Genomic DNA, 18,480 nt, shown 5'->3' on the forward strand with positions numbered 1-18,480 from the left:
GTCAAAATCAAACTTGAAACGGGCTGAAATCATGATGACTGCTGTTTTTTTTTTTAGTGCAATCAGCCTGGTGAAATTAAAAATACAATTCGTGTCTGTGACAGACGGTGTTTACGGAGCATGACTGATGATCCAAAATAGCCTAAGATGACAATCACAAAGAAAAACATCAATACACAAATAAAATATATTGTTTAAATTATTATTGCCTTTAGTTATTATTTTGGAATGAATGTAGAAATGCTTCAATCACTAACTTGATGAGACTGACTTGGTTTTGATAAATAGAACATTACATTGTTAATGTAAAATTACAAAATTGAATTGTATTTGGTTTCTTTTTTTCTTTTTTGATGTAATGTAATGTTCATTTAACAAGAAAGATGTGTCAATGTTAAGAGTAATGCATGAATTTACATTGATTCATAAATAAATAAATGTGCCTCCTCATTTCAGAACACAACTGCACGCCACTGATATATATCTATAATTTAGATATATATCAAATTATAAAAATTATATATATATATATATATATATATATATATATATATATAAATTTTTTTTTATGCTCCCATTGAGATCTATTTTTTGGATTACATTTTTAACTTTTTTAAAGCTAAAAGACAAAAAAAAATGAGACTTCATATCAAGATCTGATTCATACTTCAAGATATGATTATCTTGGCCTTCCTGATGGACTTATGCATCATCTTCAATTACACCACCTTACATCTTCAGACATAAACTAATTTAGGAATATTTTGGGGTGCATTACTTTCAAAAATAAAACAAATCCACTGCATCCTCAGTGGCTCAGATGTTAGAAGAAAATGAAGACTCCTATGTTCACTCTTACATCCAACAACAGAACACCATTCACACACTGCCAACACACATTTATTAAAATTTTGCATAATAAGTGCCCTTTAAGCTTCTTTTACAGCTGTCATTTATTTTTGCAATTAATTACATCTTAAATTTTGCACTACTTTATTTTTATTTTGCAATTATTTATTTTTGTTTGCAAAACTTCTTTTTTCTCAACACTTTATTTTTCTTTTGCAATACTTTCTTTATGTATTTATTTATTTTTGTAAATATATCTTTATAAGATGACAGCAGCTCTATCAGTGCCAGAAAATGGTTTATGGAAATGGTAATATAAACCTCCCAGTGTCCTGCAGAGTTTAGATGCAACCTGCTGCACCACAAGCAGTCTTGAAGACCTTGATTGGCAAGTTCGGGCCTCCAAGAAAAGAGGCTGCCTCCGAAAGCTATATTATATTACATTTCAACAAAAAGTATATTCCTCCAAGAGAATTAAATATATAATTAGGAAATATGTTTCTTCATAAAATCTATCACCCACTGAATTTTGAAAGTGTCATTAAGTGTACTATAATCTAAGACCTCAAGCCCAGCTTGCTCTTGGTGTTACAAATTACTTCCTTTTTTAAATAACGTGGCCTTATCTAATTATAAAGATGCATATACATATTTAGACATACCTTCCGCCTTTGACAATATTACCCTCCCAATTATTGATATATCCCCCATTAACCTCATTACATTTCTTTTTTGTTTTCTTAATTAGCTAAAATGAACTTCTCCATCTTGAAACTCCTCTAACAAGATGGATCATGTGGGCTCCACACAGACTTGTCACATTAACTAGTGCAACATCTATTTATGATGAAAAATTGCTACAATCATAAAATGTTTTGTTTATCAAAATTTATGAGAAGAAAAAAGATGCTTGAGAGATTTATTTGGTTGACAGAAGAAGTTTACATTGTAACATCAGACAAATGCTGCGCTTCAATAAAACAAGACAATAAAGGCTCAGTAACAGCAGGAAATATGCAGTAACTACAGATTATCTAAACACATAAGAAAATAATGTTAAAATTAGCACAACATTAAAGAAAGCAACTGTTTGATGCGCTATTGTACAGTTCAGATCACTTATTTTCCCAGAGCTGGACACAGTGTCACACCAGAGATGTTTATCATATTTTTGGTCCTGAACTGATGCACATCATGTAAAATCAAAGCACTTTGTTCAGGGAATAGTTATGGTCTTGGTTGGTTCATTGAATAGAGCACAGTTCAGGTCACTTCTTATTCCAGAGCTTTTCAATGTGTACACAGTCTTCACACCAGAGATCTGGCTCATCCGTTCTTGTCTTGACAGCAGTGACCTTAAACTTCTCATAAGGAGGAATCAGCACCTCTTCCTCATAAGTATACGTAGAATATTTTGTCACATTAGCACCTTCACAAGTGTGGATTTCAAAACAAGATACACGTCCAAATTCTTTTGCTCTTTCACGATCAAGAGAGGATGATGCAAATGAGCCAAAACGAACGTCTTCAAAAACATTACCATTAAAGCCAGATTTTGTACCACGAAAAGTATCAAAGCATCTATTTTGTTTTTTCTTCAGAATCTGTATCGCTTCTGTTAACAGAAAGTGAAGTGAATACCATTTGTATGTCATTCCTTTGTAATTTTGTTTGCCAGTACGAGTGTCACCATTGAATTTACTATATAAGTCATTATCAGTATACACACGTATGGCAATTTTATGTGTTCTTTTTAGTTTGCTCAAAATATTCCATCTACTGATTTTATTTTCAGCTTTTATCCAAGCCTCTCTAAAAATCTCTGAGTTTTCTTTTTCCTTCTTCAGATATTCTTTCTCCACCAGATCTGCCATTTTCTAATACAGGTCATCAACAGAGTCCGGTGCCATATCCAATGGATATGTTGTTTCTTCAACAGCAATTCTGTGATCCTGCAGCAACACGAATCAAAAATGATCACATCTTCAGTATTAATGTCTGTAATATTCATACCAGAACACAAGCTTACCTGTCTTAGAACAGCTAAAAAGAGAAGAGCTTCAATGATCAGCAGCATCTTGATTTAGTCAATCCCTCAGATCTAGTGAACTAATGAAGAACAGATGCTGAAACACAACCAGAAACAGCATCTATAATTCAAAATATAATGGAAAGGAATATGCACATTGATTTGTACAATTAAACTGTGTTCACCAGTTTCTTAATACAAGTTAAATTCATATACGTTCTGACAAGAAGTTTTTGAAATAATCACTGATGAAAGTGTTATATTGACCTTGTTCTTTAACAACAAACTAACCTGAGAATAATCTTATCTCTTTTTGTCAGACGAGAGGAGAAGATCAGAAAAGTCATTCACTCACAGCCGGACGACAACTACGCTTCAAACTAAGAGATGAGGAAGATGCCTTTATATGATGCATCAAGGTCATGTAAATAGGTCACATGTTTATTACCTGAGAAGATCTGGTCAATGTGTGGTTTCTCACCAGACACCTTCCTGTCTGTCTAAGATGATATCTAAGACCAATTTTTTCCAACCTGATCTCCTCAGATCGTAGGTAGATGATGGTTTACACTTTAATTTGGGGAACACATATTAATTTTCCACACTCCACAGGCGCCGCATGCAATGTTTTTGTCAGGAGACAGGAGTAACAACTGCAGATTATGAGTTACCTGCGGTGAGTCCGATATAATGAATCCACTAACACGACACAGCGAATGCCGGTGGTAAACACTCGTTTTCCAATACTCGTGCACGAGTTTTGGGAGGCGTTCCCTCGAAATGAGCTGTGAAGGAGGGGGGTTGTTCTTACGCATGCGCTCATTTCAAAAACTCACTAACAGTCTTTGGTTTCTCAGTCGACGAAAAGATCCTCTGTATCACCTTTAAGGGATGAAGAATAAGGTCATGCAGAATAAGGCATCAGTTTGTACTTTATAAGTTCTAATAAACAGCTAATATGCAAGCTAATCAGCAACTAGTTAAAAGTGATAATTGTTCCACATACTGAAGTATGGGAAAAACAGTAAAAAAGTAATAATAAAAAAGATACAGTAAAAAACAGTACTTTTTCAGTTTGGCTTATTTTCAAGAAGCATTTCCAAAACTTTCTGCTACTTTATGATCAATTAAAGAGAGTCAGCTCAAACAAAATTTGTGATACACAAATAAATCTTCTCAATTATTTACTACTCAAATCAAATCAATTAAGCTCAAATTAATCAAATTTGACTTCATCTAATGGGATGAACACTTAAAGGGTTAGTTTACCCAAAAATTAAAATGCTGTCATTAATTTAGGGGCAAAGCCAGGGGGTGAGCCAGGGGTGGCTGTGGCTCACAACCACAGTTTGTGTCTACTTTTTTGTTGACAAGAATTGCGTTTATTTAAACACAGAACCATCTTTTTAAGACTACAAAAAAACGGGAGACTTTTCAGACGTGCACTCCAACTTTGCCTTCGCAAGTCAAATGCGCGCGGAAATGATACAAGTGCCGAATGAGCTTCAGCAGAACAACAGTGAATGACGGACATTATACAGTGGGTACGGAAAGTATTCAGACCCCCTTAAATTTTTCACTCTTTGTTATATTGCAGCCATTTGCTAAAATCATTTAAGTTATTTTTTTTTTCCTAATTAATGTACATACAGCACCCCATATTGACAGAAAAACACAGAATTGTTGACATTTTTGCAGATTTATTAAAAAAGAAAAACTGAAATATCACATGGTCCTAAGTATTCAGACCCTTTGCTCAGTATTTAGTAGAAGCACCCTTTTGATCTAATACAGCCATGAGTCTTTTTGGGAAAGATGCAACAAGTTTTTCACAGCTGGATTTGTGGATCCTCTGCCATTCCTGCTTCCAGATCCTCTCCAGTTCTGTCAGGTTGGATGGTAAACGTTGGTGGACAGCCATTTTTTGTTGGAAGGTAAACCTTCGGCCCTGTCTGAGGTCCTGAGCACTCTGGAGAATGTTTTCGTCCAGGATATCCCTGTACTTGGCCGCATTCATCTTTCCCTCAATTGCAGCCAGTCGTCCTGTCCCTGCAGCTGAAAAACACCCCCACAGCATGATGCTGCCACCACCATGCTTCACTGTTGGGACTGTATTGGACAGGTGATGAGCAGTGCCTGGTTTTCTCCACACATACCGCTTAGAATTAAGGCCAAAAAGTTCTATCTTTGTCTCATCAGACAGGAGAATCTTATTTCTCACCATCTTGGAGTCCTTCAGGTGTTTTTTAGCAAACTCCATGCGGGCTTTCATGTGTCTTGCACTGAGGAAGAGACTTTCGTCGGGCCACTCTGGCATAAAGCCCCGACTGGTGGAGGGCTGCAGTGATCAGTTTGGCCGGACGGCCTGCTCTTAGGAAGGGTTCTGGTCGTCCCAAACGTCTTCTATTTAAGGATTATGGAGGCCACTGTGCTCTTAGGAACCTTAAGTGCAGCAGAAATGTTTCTGTAACCTTGGCCAGATCTGTGCCTTGCCACAATTCTGTCTCTGAGCTCTTCAGGCAGTTCCTTTGACCTCATGATTCTCATTTGCTCTGACATGCACTGTGAGCTGTAAGGTCTTATATAGACAGGTGTGTGGCTTTCCTAATCAAGTCCAAGTAACAACTGCAGATTATGAGTTACCTGCGGTGAGTCCGATATAATGAATCCACTAACACGACACAGCGAATGCCGGTGGTAAACACTCATTTTCCAATACTCGTGCACGAGTTTTGGGAGGCGTTCCCTCGAAATGAGCTGTGAAGGAGGGGGGTTGTTCTTACGCATGCGCTCATTTCAAAAACTCACTAACAGTCTTTGGTTTCTCAGTCGACGAAAAGATCCTCTGTATCACCTTTAAGGGATGAAGAATAAGGTCATGCAGAATAAGGCATCAGTTTGTACTTTATAAGTTCTAATAAACAGCTAATATGCAAGCTAATCAGCAACTAGTTAAAAGTGATATTTGTTCCACATACTAAAGTATGGGAAAAACAGTAAAAAAGTATAATAAAAAAGATACAGTAAAAAACAGTACTTTTTCAGTTTGGCTTATTTTCAAGAAGCATTTCCAAAACTTTCTGCTACTTTATGATCAATTAAAGAGAGTCAGCTCAAACAAAATTTGTGATACACAAATAAATCTTCTCAATTATTTACTACTCAAATCAAATCAATTAAGCTCAAATTAATCAAATTTGACTTCATCTAATGGGATGAACACTTAAAGGGTTAGTTTACCCAAAAATTAAAATGCTGTCATTAATTTAGGGGCAAAGCCAGGGGGTGAGCCAGGGATGGCCCTGGCTCACAACCACAGTTTCTGTCTACTTTTTTGTTGACAAGAATTGCGTTTATTTAAACACAGAACCATCTTTTTAAGACCACAAAAAAACGGGAGACTTTTCAGACGTGCACTCCAACTTTGCCTTCGCAAGTCAAATGCTCGCGGAAATGATACAAGTGCCGAATGAGCTTCAGCAGAACAACAGTGAATGACGGACATTATACAGTGGGTACGGAAAGTATTCAGACCCCCTTAAATTTTTCACTCTTTGTTATTGCAGCCATTTGCTAAAATCATTTAAGTTCTTTTTTTTCCCTCATTAATGTACACACAGCACCCCATATTGACAGAAAAACACAGAATTGTTGACATTTTTGCAGATTTATTAAAAAAGAAAAACTGAAATATCACATGGTCCTAAGTATTCAGACCCTTTGCTCAGTATTTAGTAGAAGCACCCTTTTGATCTAATACAGCCATGAGTCTTTTTGGGAAAGATGCAACAAGTTTTTCACAGCTGGATTTGTGGATCCTCTGCCATTCCTGCTTCCAGATCCTCTCCAGTTCTGTCAGGTTGGATGGTAAACGTTGGTGGACAGCCATTTTTTGTTGGAAGGTAAACCTTCGGCCCTGTCTGAGGTCCTGAGCACTCTGGAGAAGGTTTTCGTCCAGGATATCCCTGTACTTGGCCGCATTCATCTTTCCCTCAATTGCAGCCAGTCGTCCTGTCCCTGCAGCTGAAAAACACCCCCACAGCATGATGCTGCCACCACCATGCTTCACTGTTGGGACTGTATTGGACAGGTGATGAGCAGTGCCTGGTTTTCTCCACACATACCGCTTAGAATTAAGGCCAAAAAGTTCTATCTTTGTCTCATCAGACAGGAGAATCTTATTTCTCACCATCTTGGAGTCCTTCAGGTGTTTTTTAGCAAACTCCATGCGGGCTTTCATGTGTCTTGCACTGAGGAGAAGACTTCTGTCGGGCCACTCTGGCATAAAGCCCCGACTGGTGGAGGGCTGCAGTGATCAGTTTGGCCGGACGGCCTGCTCTTGGAAGGGTTCTGGTCGTCCCAAACGTCTTCTATTTAAGGATTATGGAGGCCACTGTGCTCTTAGGAACCTTAAGTGCAGCAGAAATGTTTCTGTAACCTTGGCCAGATCTGTGCCTTGCCACAATTCTGTCTCTGAGCTCTTCAGGCAGTTCCTTTGACCTCATGATTCTCATTTGCTCTGACATGCACTGTGAGCTGTAAGGTCTTATATAGACAGGTGTGTGGCTTTCCTAATCAAGTCCAATCAGTATAATCAAACACAGCTGGACTCAAATGAAGGTGTAGAACCATCTCAAGGATGATCAGAAGAAATGGACAGCACCTGAGTTAAATATATGAGTGTCACAGCAAAGGGTCTGAATACTTAGGACCATGTGATATTTCAGTTTTTCTTTTAATAAATCTGCAAAAATGTCAACAATTCTGTGTTTTTCTGTCAATATGGGGTGCTGTGTGTACATTAATGAAGAAAAAAATGAACTTAAATGATTTTAGCAAATGGCTGCAATATAACAAAGAGTGAAAAATTTAAGAGGGTCTGAATACTTTCCGTACTCACTGTATATAGCTTACGTAAATGTTTCTCAACTGGTGGGTTGCAAGACGCGCACTTTTCAATCACGCACAAGTACGGCGCGCTGTATATTACTCACTATAACGAAGCATGCAACTTCGTAATTTGTCATCTATTAAGTCATGAAATAACCAAAAAGGCGATTAAAGCTGCATTAAAACTGTGCATGCATAATTGTAGGCCTATTTGAGATTTATGCATCACATGTCTCTGGACTAAAATATTCTGCTATGTCAGATCACAATATAAGGCACAAACTGATATGTAATTTTTTTAATGCATAAATAAATGTGAGACCTGTGCATTTGTATTAGAAGATGCTAATTTTGCAATCATTTATAAAGTACAAACAAAAGTTATCACATTAAAATGCATAAAATAATTAATTTTACATTCTGGCATTTATGTGCTGTTGACTTCTGCTTCCGCATCAGCAAATGGGAATTCAAAAGAGAACACATTTTTTCTTTGTACTGAGTTTATTTAGGTATGATAGAACTGTTGCAATTATTTATTTTGACAATATAGAAAGTTTAAAATTTAGTTTACGTTTTTGGTTAATTTTTGAAACAGAATAATCTTTGAAGTACAGTATGTAGATGTCTCATCCATGGAGATGCAACAACGGAGAACAAGTTATTGGGTGTTTTGAGAACCAGAACAAGCTGACTTAACAAGTTGAAATTTAGCTATAGTGTGAGCCACTTTATTAATATGCCTGCAAGTGAGGAATGCAAAAAAAAAAAAAAAAAAAAAGGTCAAATTCACTCATCTCAATTAATTAAGTACAAATGAACTCTATTCAGTTGTGTTGTAGGCACAGTTCTGTACTTTATAGTCAAACAAATTTTTATTTTGAAATAATGACGATTTCTGTGCCACCCCAGACTGGTTGCTGGCCCCTGCCTGGCCACCCCTCTGAAAAAATCCTGGCTCCGCCACTGTATTAATGTCGTTTCACAGCTTTGTTCATCTTTAGAACACAAATTAAGATATTTTTCACAAAATCAGATGGCTCAGTGAGGCCCAGAAAGCTACTAAAGACATATTTAAAACAGTTCATGTGACTACAGTGGTTCAACCCATAGGCGCCGATTTATGTTTCTGCCGGTGGGTGCCCAGTAACCCCCCCCTTCATCACTTATTATTTAGGCTAACTCAAATGAACGTCAACTGGATGTTTCATTTGAATTGGACCAAAAACAAGCACATTCTTTTCATGAGTGTTGTCGTGCTCTCGCTGAAATCTGAAGATAGCGTTACCTAAAGGTAGCCTACACTGTTATTTTGTCAGTCAGTCATGAACGTCAGGTGGTTAAAAGCTTCTGGCAACTTTAAATCCAGGAAAGAAGACCATTTTAGGGACAGGGAAAGGACAGTTTGAGTTCTGATTCTGAGCGAGCGCGAGAGTGAAGGAAATCCGACTGGTAGTTGAGAGATTTGTGCTCGCTCAACACTGGATGCGCTCTCAAAGCGCTCTCGACTTTTGCCATTAAAATAACGTCATAGAAACGGCCTTAAATAAACTAATATAAGGATCGTTTCTGATAGCTGCAATCGATTTTTTTTACTTGTTAAAATCCATGGAAAATATCTCGTATTTTTCCGTGGGTGCTCGACCATTTCCGTGGGTGCTCCAGCCCCCGAGCACCCATGGGATCGGCGCCTATGGTTCAACCTTAATGTTATGAAGTGTCAAGAATACTTTTTGTGCACCAAGAAACAAAATGACTTTATTCAACAATATCTAGTGATTTACAAATCTTTTTCGAATCAGGGATTCAGAGCTCCAAAGTCATGTGATTTCAGTAAACGAGGCTTTGTTACATTATAAGTGTTTCAAAATTTCAATGGTTCACCACTGGGGGGGCGTGACTTTGGCAGTTTGACACATGCTCCGAACCACTGATTCAAAACAAAAGATTCGTAAAGCGTCGAAGCTTCATGAAGCAGTGTTTTGAAATCGCCCATCACTAGATATTGTTGAATAAAGTCGTTATTTTGTTTTTTGGTGCACAAAAAGTATGAACCACTTGAACAAGAAGGCACAAAAGGTTGAACCACTGTAGTCACATGACTGTTTTAAATATGTCTTTAGTAGTTTTCTGGGCATTGAATGTGTTAATTATCTTGCTGTCAATGCAGGCCTCACTGAGCCATCAGATTTCATCAAAAATATCTTAATTTGTGTTCTGAAGATGAACAAAGGTCTTATGGGTGTGGAACGACATGAGAGTGAGGAATTAATGACAGAATCTTTATTTTTGGGTGAACTAACCCTTTGAGAAGAGACTTGTCCATTGTTCAGGTTTCAGCAGAACTGTTACTCATTTTGTGAACCATCATGACGTTAGTAAAACCATCCACAAAACCACAAGCTTCACTCTTCTGCACAATGAAAACCACAAAAACTCCATCATGACAGAGGCTCTTCAGCATGAATCATTAAGATCAGGATGAAAACAAATATTAAGAAAAGAAGTTCACTGAAAGAAATCATTCAATTCTACAAGAAGCAAAAATATTTTTGTGTATTTATAATATATTGTCCCTGCAAGCTGCAGTGCACTTGGATCATGTAGCAGTTATTAGCTGCAGCTGTCAATGTAGCACTGAAATTTTTCAGTAATATGATGCAAAAAGAATGAAGAAATGAATTTGAGACATATAAAATCACTTTGAGGCCACTGACTTGGGTTACTTAAAAATAACTTTATTTCATTATTTTTGAAATCATGTATTAAAAAAAAAAGAAGAAAATTCTGAAAAAGAATTATTGAACTAACCCAAAAAAGAACATGTTGTAACTCATTAAGTCATGGAAATTCAAAGCACTCTGTTCAGTGCACACCATCCCAGCATGCACAAGACATCAGTTTTGGTTGAAAATGAAAGTTGGGTTGATGTCTAATGCAGACATTTGTTTGATATCGAGCTCCAACATTGGACAGACGTCAAAAACTAATAATGACTTGATATCAAAACCTAATCTTTTTACATCTAACTCCATTGTTGGGTAGACGTTGCATTATGATTGAAATAAACACTAGAGATCTCTGAAACCCCAACCTTAGCTGTCAATTACAACTTTAAAGAAAGATGATTATATAGTTAGAATGGATTTTGTTGGCATGACACCAAACCTTTTAACCATGCCAGGGTTTTGTTGTAAATTAAAAATCAACATTGAATATTGAATACCAGAACCTGTTTTTTCAAAAGTGTCATGCTCTGGCTGTAAGAGCACATGATGGAGGAATTTCAAAAGAATAAACAGGCTGTTTTGGGACCCTGGAGAAGATTTGACATTCCCTGACATTTGTGCTTTTTTCAGTTGTTCATAAACATATTAATGGAAAAAGTGTCATCACACTGTATTCAGCACATACTAGGCTACCATAATATGTGAGGAACATGTATGTACATGTTTGTATTTTTTAAGGAATAATGTTTATGCGTGGTTATTGAAAAAACAAAAAACTTAAGTCACTGAAATAAGGCCACAAAACTAATATTAAGTCTGTGTTCACAAAGGCTTCTGGGTATTGGAGGTTGTAGACTAGAGCTTTTTGCTTCAAAATTAATTAAAGATTATCCTGCCGACTCGTTCATATAAAACAATATATTGATTTACAATTTTTTTAAGATGCTTTTGGTCAAGACACACAGTATGTGTGGAAGGCATGAATCATCATGAATAATGCTGTGATTCACACCTGAGAAGTCAAAGACCTGCATAATGACCTGCATAATGAGCCCTATCAGTCAGGTAGGCTATGTGAAAAAACCCTCTGTGAACATGCTGATAAAAAGTATTAACGTAAATAACGTAAATATAGTCTTCACTCTTGACAAAAAAAAAACATGATTTTTGTGATCTCATGCATGCATGTATTATTTACATCATGTAAAGAAATATTTGTATAGGTCTATTATAGTTTAAAGTACAGTATCAGTCAAAAGATTGGACGCATTAGTATTATAATGTTTTTAAGAAGCATCAAGCTCATCATGGTGTATATCAAACATACAAAAAAAAACAGCAATACTGTGAAATATTATTACGATTTAAAATAATGGTTTTCTATTTTAATATACTTTAAAATATAACGTATTTCTGTGATGCAAAGCGTCTGAACATTCATGTTACCTCTATGGCATTTCAAATAGGTTTTTAGCTTAAAAGCATGAAACATTTGGAAGAAATATTGATGGATTCTCATATGTTTAAGTCAATTTTCTATACAGAGGAGTAATATTTATTCTATATTCTATATTTGTCATCACTATGAGCGCTGGATACTGTGTTTTCAATTCATACTTGCAGCTGGAGGGCGCTCTGTGCATATTTAGTTCACAAATGACTCCTAATGAAGAACAGACATACCATGTGACATTCCAGGAACTAACAGAGGCTTCCAGAGATCGCTAACCATGGCTATAACATGCAGATAGACACTTTTGAAGATAATAAATACACGATTGCGACGATGTATACATGTATTGACTCAAAATTTGCTTCTGAATAGCATTCGCTCCGTCAGTGTGGCCGCATTAGCGGATAATGAGCTGAACCACGGACTTCTGACATGGCTCCCTTTTTATACAGATTACATAAACAGAGAATATTTGTTTTCAATTTGATTTGACTTACACTATTTAAAACCTGACATTTCAATGTTTCTTTAGACATAAGTCTCATTTTTGTGTGATTAGTATTCACTAAGTTACAGTTAATTTTCTGAGAACTATCAGATTGGACTTCATTCAGAGGGACACAAAAGATCAGGCATCATGTTAGTTTTCTTTATTTTGCAAAAAGCACAACATTTTGTTTTTTTATCTGAGTGTACACAAATAAAAGTAGACATTCTATAGTTTCAATTGATATATTACTTATGTCTCTATGACAAAAAATTACAGAGTATTTTAAGTCTGTTTTGCTGCAATGTGAAAAAAAATCCGGCAAAATGTGCCGGCACGTTTCCCAACTCCAGAGTGTTAACAATAAATCCAAGAGAGAAAAGTAAAGAAACACAACCACATTAACCAAACAAAACCAGACAGAGAACAAACTCAAACTGAGCGGCTTAAATACAACAAATAGCCTGTAAACACACTTCAGCTTTCTTTCACCTCAGAAACATCACTAAGCTACAAAACATGCTATCTATTGCAGAAAAGTTAGTTTATGCATTCATGACCTCTAGACAAGTTTACTGTAATGCACTAAGTTACAGTTAATTTTCTGAGAACTATCAGATTGGACTTCATTCAGAGGGACACAAAAGATCCGCATCATGTTAGTTTTCTTTATTTTGAGGGGCCGCATCATGTTATTTTCTTTAGTTGGTTGTCCTGCTTTCTCAATAAACAAGCTACAGTTAGTCCAAAATGCAGCTGTTAGAGTTCTTACTAGGTCAAGAAAATATGATTATATAACACCAATTTTATCATCTATACACTTGTTACCTATTCCGTATCAATTGCAAAGTATTGCATCTGACCTATAAGACCCTAAACAGTTTAGCTGTATAAGTATAATTCCCTGGCCAGAGACAGGTTCAGATGTCCTGCAGGCATCTTGGCCTTGTTGCTCAATAAAGTCTTATTTTGCTTCTGGATTGCCTCTTGAGCTTCATTTGCAAGAAAGAGATGGCTTTTTTCCATGGGATAAAATTGGCGAGCCAGCCTGGAGCGGTCCGAGGCCGACATTAATGAGAGGATGGACTCAACTGGATTGGTGATCGATTGCACAGAACTCTCAGGCTGTTTGAGGCTGTGGCTATGTTTCATTTCATTATGGAATTATCTTACCTTTTGGATTAATTTCCTTTGGAATTGCATCACATGACAATGCTGCTTCACATCAAGCTCCCGGACTCAATCGTTTCAACCAGTATGGCTGATTCAACACACACAAACACTCACATTACACTGGACTTCTACAGACAATTCACACATTAAAATCTTTTGTACATAGTATGTTTGTTCTTAGTGTTTTCTTCCACTTAATGTATAATACAGTTTGAGTTTTGGCAGAGTTTATGGTATCTGAGCTTTTCATTTTGTTATACATCAAAAATAGCTTGAAAGGAGGGTTAAGACCATGTTGTATTTGTGTATCCTTTCATAGAAGCTAGGCTGAGTGTTCATAAGCGTGAAAACACCAGCAGAGAGGTGTTGAAAAAAACTGCGGATACCACTTCCAGTGTGGGCGCAGCCACAGAAGTGAGAAACCGATTGATAGGTGATAAGGTGATCAGGGTGGTTTCACGGCATGTCCCACGCACGGAAGGTCTGTATTGGCAGGTGCTCATGAGCGGAGAAGTTGAACTGTTAGTCTTATGGGCCAGAGTTTGTCTAGTGTTTGTTTAAATGTTGAAAAAGTGTGTGATATTTATTGTCTTAGTGTTGGGTGTTAAGTGTGTTGTATTAACCATTTGTCAAAAGTAATAATTGCACTGGCTGTGTTGTGTTGTGTATACAACTAAGTGTTGAACATAAATATTTTTTTGACTGCTTTAACCCAATTAAACCAGCTGTGTCATTGTCGGCACATCAAACCATGCTGTATTTAAGTTACCGTAACTCTTCAACAGTTTGCACTATCACAGCAGACAATATGAGCTTTTTGGTATTACGGTAAATTCTTGCTTTCCATTAGCAAATGAAGGCAGCTTTCCGGGAGAGCGGGAAGGAAAGATTGGAACAGAGAGATATGGAGCGAGGCAGGTTAGAGAGTTTTGGATTGAATAAAATAACAAAATAAATTAACAAAAACATAGCAAAGCACTACACAGCACAAAAGGTGATTGGGATGATTTTTGATGAGTATTGGGAGGAGGCTGAGAGGGACGCTTTCAGCTTTCGCATATGGTGTGTGCATGTGTATATGTGTGGCTATTTAAATTTTATTTACAAACTCACCACACACATTAATGGTTAATAACTGTAATTTCTAGAAAGTCATTTGTGTTCTGAAAAAAAAAACACCACATCTTGGACTTGAAGATAGCACATTCTGTTAGAATTTTACAGTTAAAAAAAAAATAAAAAATACACAAAAACAACATATTTTAGGGTTCTAAAGGTTTAGGGATTCTGAGGCATAGAAATCAGAAAAATCACCAAAAAACATGCCCAAAAATTGGCTTTGCCGACTGTTTGTACCATCCAAATTGCAGACGCTGTGATCTAAAAAGAGAAGCACAGCTGTAAATGAGAAAATAAGAAGTACCTGTTTTTTTCTGCCCACAAGAAGAAATAAACAGTGACTAGGGGCTTCATTTATAAAGCGTGCGTATGCACAGATTTGATCCATCTGAGAACTGAAACCATTCAGCTGTGTGCAAGTTCAAGATCATTTGCGATTTATAGATTTCACATCTGAAAGAGATGCGTATGCTCATTTTCTGTGTGTATGTTCATTCTATGAATTACATGAACACACATCAAAGAAATTATCATAAGTTCAAATTTAGGATGGTTTCTGCACAACATTTTATAAATAAGGCCCTAGGTGACTTGTGTGTGTGTTAACAGAATAACTCTCATGGCTGAGTTGTGAGCCAAATGCACAGATGAAAAGAAACATATTCATTGACAAAGAGAAACTAGAATTAGAAAAGAACACTTGTTTCTCTCTCCTATAGCAAAAGTAAATGGTGACTGTGTGATATGAGACAGAGAGAGGAGGAAGACAGAGAGCAAGAGTTCACCCTTTATTAACCAAAAAGTGGGGAACCAATTCCAACATACACTTTGAACAACACTGTGGCAACCAGGGCGGGCGAGAGCCGTGAGGGAACGGCGCGAGGCCGGTGACGCAAGTGATAACAAGCATCACCTGGGAGGCGCACCGGCCTTGAGTCTCTCACGGAGGAGCTCCGGAAGCATAAAAGGAGGAGCGACGACCGTGGAGGACGAGAGAGGACCAGGCCTGGACTTTATTTTATGTTTTATTATGTTTGTGTGGCCGGCAGACGTCCGCGAGGGTCTGCCGGCATTACTTTCGTTTTGTTCTTTGTTTATTTTGGTATTAAAGTTTGGTTCAACGTTCGCCGGTTCCCGCCTCCTTCTTCCCACATCTACTAACCACGTTACAAACACTTTGAGAGATTTTATCAGTATATCTTAATATTGTCTGATCACCCAGGTGAAAACTAGTGAAAGCAACACTATGTAGTTTTTCAACCTCAAAATAATGTCTCTAAAATTATTTCAATGGTAGAACAACTCTTAACCGGACAAATTCTTCTGCCGCTGCTACCTGAGCAGCCTCCTAGCTGCTACAACCACACTCTGCAAGTTGGCTTGGAAAATGCGACTATGTAGCCAATAAACAGCTTCAGTGTGGAAAGGTCTGAAAGACATCACCAACTACAAGACACCATCCCCCAGCTCTGTGGAGAATCAACGACTGGCAGACGATCTGAATGAGTTTTATTGCAGGTTTGAAAAAACACCATTCACACCTCCAACAACCCCCCTCTCCCCCACTCCTCCACTTCAGTTCAGTGAAGATGACGTGCGCCAGGTCTTCAGAAAGAACAAGAGAAGAAAGGCACCAGGCCCAGACAGCGTTTCACCAGCCTGTCTGAAAACCTGCGCTGACCAGCTGGCCCCCATCTTCACACAGATCTTCAACAGATCACTGGAGCTGTGCAAAGTCCCCTTCAAACGCTCCACCATCATCCCCGTCCAAAAGAAACCCAAAATTACTGGACTAAATGACTACAGACCTGTGGCTCTAACGTCTGTGGCCATGAATTCATTTGAAAGACTGGTTCTGGCTTATCTGAAGGACATCACTGGACCCTTACTGGACCCCATGCAGTTTGTTTACTGAGCAAACAGGTCTGTGGATGATGCAGTCAATATCGGGACTGCATTATGTTCTCCAGCATCTGGACAGACCAGATCCTGTTTGTGGACTTCAGCTCTGCTTTTAACACCATCATCCCATCACTCCTCAAGCCCAAACTAACTCAGCTCTCCGTGCCCACCTCTGTCTGTCAGTGGATCACCAGCTTCCTGACAGACAGGCAGCAGCTAGTGAGGCTGGGAAAATTCTCATCCAGCACCCTCACCATCAGCACCGGAGCCCCTCAGGGCTGTGTTCCTCTCCCCACTGCTCTTCTCCCTGTACTCCAACGACTGCACCTCTAAAGACCCCTCTGTCAAGCTCCAGAAGTTTGCGGATGACACCACACTGATCAGGCCTCATCCAGGACGGTGACGAGTCTGCTTACAGACTGGAGGTTGAACAGCTGGCTGTCTGGTGCAGTCTTAACAACCTGGAGCTCAACACGCTCAAGACAGTGGAGATGATCCGTGGACTTCAGGAGAAACCCCCTGCTCTCCCCCACTCACCATCATGAACAGCACTGTGGCAGCAGTGGAGTCATTCAGGTTCCTGCGGCACCACCATATCTCAGGACCTGAAGTGGGACAACCACATCGAGTCCATTGTGAAAAAGGCCCAGCAGAGGTTGTAATTCCTTCGCCAGCTGAGGAAGTTCAACCTGCCACAGGAGCTGCTGAAACAGTTCTACTCTGCCATCATTGAATCCATCCTCTGCACTTCAGTTACCGTCTGGTTCAGCTCAGCTACCAAATCTGACCTCAGAAGACTACAGAGGGTTAGTCCGGTCTGCTGAGCGAATCATTGGTACAACCCTCCCCACTCTCCAAGAACTGTACTTATCCAGAGTGAGAAAAAGGTCAAAGAAGATCACTCTGGACCCCTCACATCCAGCACACTCCCTCTTTGAACTGTTGCCATCTGGTCGACGCTACAGAGCCCTGAACACCAGAACGACCAGACACAGGAACAGTTTCTTACCTCAAGCAATCCATCTCATGAACACTTGACAAACTCGGAACACATAACACTATTACACATTATTTACTTAAAACACTTATTTATATCTCAATTTGCACACATAACTGTACATACAATTGTCTATAATATATATTGTTTTTTGCTTTTTTTGCACTTTGTCTATCTTGAAAATTTGTATATTATTATTTTATTCTTTTTATTATGTGTCTTGTCTTGTCGCTGTTGCACTGTGGAGTTTCTGTCACTAAAACAAATTCCTAGTATGTGTAAACAACATACCTGGCAATATAGCTCTTTCTGATTCTGATTCTGAATAATCATGCATGATCTTACGATTCTACAGAATGCATTTGAATTTTGCACCAGGTCCTGGGGCAGGACTTTGGAGAGTGGTTTCATATCTGATATATGGAGATAAAAATAAATATAAAGAGACATGCTAGATGTGGGTACTATGACTGTATTATACACTGACCTGTTATATAAAGACATCTGTAATTTGTATTAAAGAAATTTGTATTTTCATTTCAACCAGACGATCCCATGATCCCACAGATCTTCGATTGTCTGTCGGACATCTCCGGACATCTCATGGATGAAAGATCATCACTTGCAACTCAACCTAGCAATGTTAGAAGCTTCTGACAAGCATTTAATTACTTTCCCAGCTGTTTATGTTCACTTAAGACATTATTGATTGTATTTGTTAAAAAGTCCGGGTTCGGTCCAAATACCGAGCTCAGAGCCCTCTCCCCAGACAGCACACCAAATACACATACAATTTACTTATCTGACTTAATTGTAAGTGTGAACTTGTGAAGTGACGTTACATGATTTGAC

At 38.1% G+C, this 18,480-nt stretch overlaps 1 pseudogene; it reads right to left on the minus strand.

The window, feature by feature from the left end:
- Positions 1 to 1,970: 1,970 nt before the first annotated feature.
- LOC125264565 lies at positions 1,971 to 2,926 on the minus strand (annotated as a pseudogene).
- Between the last annotated feature and the right edge of the window lie 15,554 nt (positions 2,927 to 18,480).

This window comes from Megalobrama amblycephala, linkage group LG1 (assembly GCF_018812025.1).
Source record: "Megalobrama amblycephala isolate DHTTF-2021 linkage group LG1, ASM1881202v1, whole genome shotgun sequence".
Lineage (NCBI taxonomy): Eukaryota > Metazoa > Chordata > Actinopteri > Cypriniformes > Xenocyprididae > Megalobrama > Megalobrama amblycephala.